Genomic DNA, 5480 nt, shown 5'->3' on the forward strand with positions numbered 1-5480 from the left:
ACCTTTTCTTTTAAACATGAAACACAAAACATTCAAGCAACGAGAAGCAAAACCCAGACATAAATTGACACACATGGACAGCTTGGTGCACCAAGGACAGACAATAGACACAGAGGAAAAGAACTGAATGGTGTTCCACCAAAAGGACCCAGACATCCTACCTAAAGGACCCAGAACCAGAAATAAGCACTTCTCCAATAGGAGCCAGCAAGGAGGCAAGACGTCTCCCATCTCCTTCTGTTCCCAGGAGAGCTCCAAAAAGTTTAAGCTCATTTCCTTCTTTTGCCAAAGCATCTGTGGAGAGTTCGGGAGGACTGTTTTTCTCAACCCCATTCTCTCTCTTGTCTAGGGTGTAAACTGTCTCTAGTCAGGGTCCAAATACTAAAAGCATCTATGAGAATCGACTTTGCTTCTCTAGATTTTAACATAACTCTAAAAGAACACATACACAAAAACATTTTACCATTATTACCTTGTCCCCTTTTGACCACTACCACTACCCCAAATCTTTATCTTTGCACATGCTTTCAATTTCTGCGATCCTTCTGAATTCTGCTTACTGTGGCCTTTAAAATCTGTATCCATCACCTGAGTTCCCATTCGAGGGGTCAATACGAGTCTGGTGGTGGAACTGAGGTGGAGTCCTGAGCTTCCTTTTGTTGCTCTGCGGGAGGCCCGGGACCCGATGGTTCTACCTTTACTTTCACTTTCTCTAAGCTGTCAGTGATGCTTTCTAGTCTGACATTTCTAAGATCAAGGCTTTTAAACAAGAATATATCTTATTTGTTTCCTGGTCCTGGTCCTCTTTTTTTATCTCTGCCTTCTCTCTGTTCGTTTTATCTCCTTTTCTTTTCTCTTTTTCTTTCGAGACCTTTTCTCCCTCCGACATACTTTCTTGTTGCTCTGCAAGGACCCTCTGACCTGTCCTAAGGGCTGTAACGGCTTCCCACACAAAGAAAAAAATAAACAAAATTACAAGCCTTATCCACAAAGGATCCATTGGAAACAACATTGCCGTAGTTCCCAAACCTTTTGGCCTCTATACCAAGGCTTTCATCGTCTCTGCTTACCTCCAGAGAACTTTATCGTCCCTTACCGGGAACTTTCCGACGTCGCCATCCTGGAACTGAAGACTTCCGGATCCACGAGAATATTCCCGGGTCCCCGTATGGGCCACTACTTGCCACGCCCACCTCATCCGGCAAGGAAGACACAACACCGTTGGATCCTTGTCAACAGCCTTTATTGCAGGACACCTTCATTGCTGATACGGGGACCACGAGCGGCAAATTCGCTCGCCTTATATACACAACAGTATGCTAATAATCTCTCAGGGATTGGTGGGGCATGGGTCACCCCACTATCACCCCACTACTTGTCCTCCAGAGATCGGCGGAGAATGAATCACCTCACTAGCATGGTACCGCCCACTCATTAGCATATTAACGGCCAACTGACACCAGGTGCAAAAACCGCACATGTGCAGTACCGTTGTTCACCACTGGAGGGCGACCCACACACACACACACACACACACACACACACACACACACATATATGAGTTTTATTGTGAAACTTTCATGTGTACATTAAATTTTGCCCCTAGTCCTTTTCACCTGCTGATTTTTTTCATGTATATCACGTGTGTTGTTTGAGCTAAGTGTAAATGCTGTTGTTAGTAGAACCACTCTACTAGAAAAAGCTACTAGAAAGGAAAAGGCTTAGGTACGTGACTGCTGTGAAATATCAACAGTCTTTTTAAGAGAACTGTGCTTTAAGAAAGGTCCTGGAGACCCAGAACTCAGCAAGACCCTCATAATGAATTGGTATTAGCTCCTGGTAGAATATAGGGGAGTCACTAGGATAGTCCTGAGACCAGGTCCAACCAGTATTATTGCCACAGCTCACCAGTGGGGATTTAGAAAACTGCTACACAGATGAGAATTTATGCTATGAGATTTGGAAATTAACAGTTAAAATTCATATCAGAATATATACATTTATGCAAAATGGGTGTCAATATTTACGCAAGGGTTTTCCTGAGGACTGTACCATATTAACTATTAACCACTCTGTATTCAGTACTTATTCAAATCACCTATATATTTCAGCGATTATTATGTTGATTTATTAGTAATACAACAATGATATATGCTGATGTGGGAAACAAAACATTCAACTAGCTAGTAGTTTCTTGCACTTTCAAAGATGTACTTCAGAAAACGAATTTAGGCCACGTTTTCAGGGATCAGTTGGTTACATGTACCTGAGATATTTGTTGAAAACTACGATATATTGATACATTTTCCAAGCCTTGCCTCAGGGAAGGAAGGACACAATTCCTGGCAGATCTATTGAGATTCTCGATGAAACTACAGACCATGCAGACAATGGCTGGACTTCCGATCCAATCTATAGAATGCTGCCCTCTCTGCCTGAGATCCAGGGTAGAAAAGGGCAGGCAGTACAGGGGAGTTCTGCAGAGGTGGAGAGACAGTTCTGCTGTTTGGTTCTTCAGTCTGTCAGGCTCCATGTGGTAAATGCTAGAAGGTCAAGGAGAGGGAATCTAAAGGATCAGAAACAATGGAAGAATAAAAAATACTGCCAAAAAGTCAGAAGTTTAGAAATGTTGTCTCACCCCTAAGAAGCCCTTAATACCTGAAATTCCAGACCCTGCTCTCTACCTGTGAGTAGGTAAAAGGTCACATTTCTTGAGCCTGCTCTCCCAGGAACTAGATAAAAGGACTTAAGATAAGGCCCTTAGATATGCGATTCCTGACCTAGTAAAGATAACAAAAAGCTTCTCCCAGGAACTAGCTGACCATAAAGTTAGATTAAAATCTTAGAGAACAACCTTGAGAAGCAGAAAGCTTCTCCTAGGAACTAGTGGACCACAAAATTAAGCAACCTTGAGAGACAGGAAATTTCTCCTTGTGATTTTTCACATGACACCATCCCTGCCCCCTTGGGTTGTGGCTTCTTCCTTTAAATACCCCTTCTCCCAGCTACTGGTTGTCGACCTCCTGTGCCCCTGTGTGGGATATGAATCTCGACCCCAATACACCGGTTCCTATCAATAAACCTCGTGTAAATTACAGAAAGGACAGTCTTACGTGAGTTCTTGGGGGGGGGGGTTGCGTTATCCCGAGACTTAAGTGAGGGTCTCCCTGCTCTGGGGGTCTTTCAACAAAACACCTTTGAAGGACATAGGATGGGCGCGGGTGGTGAAGTGTTAAAACTATGCAGAGGCCTGCTGTAATTTATAAAATGCAGGCGGCCATGGTGCAACAGAAGGGAACAAGGTGGTTCCTCCCAAGAGTCAACACTGAGAGGAGAGAGACAGAGAGAAAGGGGGTCATCTAGGGAAGAAAGAGAGAGTAGGAGATGGAAATGGAGATGGAGAAAGAGGAGGAAGAGAAGGAAGGAAGGAGGGACCGAAGAAGGGAGGGAAGAGGAGAGGGAGGGAAGAAAGGACAGAGGGAGCAAGGAGGAGAGGGAGGAGAGAAGCTTCTACTTGGCTGTTGGTAGGTAACTGTTGTGCGGAGCCTAGAGGAAATGCTAACACTAACAGGAAACAGTCACCAGGAAGCAGCCATGGCGACAGAATAATATGGTCAGATGACATGACATTTGCCACCCCTGTCACTCACTTTCCAATACTGCCACAAGAAACGTGAATGTAGGCTGAAGAGACAAGCGACAGCCCACTCAGGCAGCCCTCTGGTCTCTTAGCACTCCGCACCAAGAAAAAAGGCAGTCTGCCCTTGTCTCATTTAGCCCTTGGCACTAGCATTCCCTTCCATGTAAGTCCCAGAACAGAGTTAAAGAACCAGCACTCACCCCATGGTGAAGATGTCTCCTGTCTTTGAAGGAGGCAGAAAATTAATGCCCTTGAAGTGATAAGCCTCCCCTCCTCGGCCCCAACTCTTGAACTGTGGGAAAGAGACAACCAACTGTTCCCAGACAGCTGTGGCAGGCTTGTAAAAATGCACTAGTCTCTGATAAAGGAATGAGTTATTATTTCCCAGGTCTCTTTTCCGGACCTATGGTCCCGTCTTACTGTCTGAACAAACGGTATGGATTTTGAAGGATAGGATTGCCTTACCCCTCACCCAATCATATAACGCCAAGGCTCGGAAACCCCAGCTTAGGCATTTCTATCCAAACCCTTAAATGGGGCGTCGCATTCCTAACCTGTGGTACAGAGAAGGTTGCGTTTCGAGTTCAGACTCGAATAAAGACTCTTGTGTTTGCATCAGAGCCTGATCTCCTGGGGTTCTCATGAACTGGGCATAACAGCGGCCCTGCCATTTTTCTGGTAGCATTTAATCGTAAGCAAAGACTAGATGGTGTTTCTGTTTATTGGTCTGCTTTTATCTTTTAAATGAAACCAGCTCATATTTAAGTTAGAATTCTCTAATTTTTCACGTTTTGTACACCTATCCTTCCACCTCACATTTTGTCTCTCGTTTTTTAAATTGGATATTTTTTATTTACATTTCAAATGTTATTCCCCTTCATCCCCCTCTCCTTTTATAAGGGTGTTCCCCCTCCCCAACCACCATTATTCCTGCTCCCCCCTCCTGATATTCCCCTGCAATGGGGGTTCCAACCTTGGCAGGAACAAGGGTTTCTCCTCCCATTGGTGCCCAACAAGGCCATCCTCTGCTACATATGCATCTGGAGCCCTGGGTCTGTCCATGGGTACTCTTTGGATGGTGGTTTAGTCCCTGGGAGCTCTGGTTGTTGGTATTATTGTTTTTATAGGGTTGCAAGCCCCTTCAGCTCCTTCAAGCCTTTCTCTAAATTCCTCCAACAGGGACCCTGTTCTCAATTCAATGGTTTGCCGCTAGCATTTGCCTCTGTATTTGTCATGCTCTGGCTGAGCCTTTCAGGAGGCAGCTATATCGAATTCCTGTCAGCATGCATTTCATGGCTTCACAGATAGTATCTAGATCTGGTGGTTGTATATATATGGGCTGTATCCCCAGGTGGATCAGGCTCTGAAGGGCCATTCCTTGAGTCTCTGCTCTAAACTTTGTCTCCATATCTCCTCCTATGAATATTTTTGTTCCTCCTTTTAAGGAGGACTGAAACATCCACACTTTGAACATCCTTCTTCTTGAGCTTCATGTGGTCTTGTGGATTGTATCTTGGGTAAATCAAGCTTTTGGGCTAATATCAGTGAGTGCATGCCATGTGTGTTTTTCTGTGATTGGGTTCCCTCATTCAGGATGATATTTTCTAGTTCCATCCATTTACCTCTGAATGTCATGAAGTCATTGTTTTTGATAGCTGAGTAGTACTCCATTGTGTAAATGTACCACGTTTATGTACCCATTCCTCTGTTGAAGGGCATCTGGGTTCTTTCTAGCTTCTGGCAATTATATATAAGGCTGCTATGAACATAGTGGAGCATGTGTCTTTGTTGTATGTTGGGGCATCTTTTGGGTATATGCCCGAGAGGTATAGCTGGGTCC

The sequence above is a fragment of the Rattus norvegicus genome, chromosome 4 (assembly GCF_036323735.1).
Source record: "Rattus norvegicus strain BN/NHsdMcwi chromosome 4, GRCr8, whole genome shotgun sequence".
In the NCBI taxonomy this organism is placed as follows: domain Eukaryota; kingdom Metazoa; phylum Chordata; class Mammalia; order Rodentia; family Muridae; genus Rattus; species Rattus norvegicus.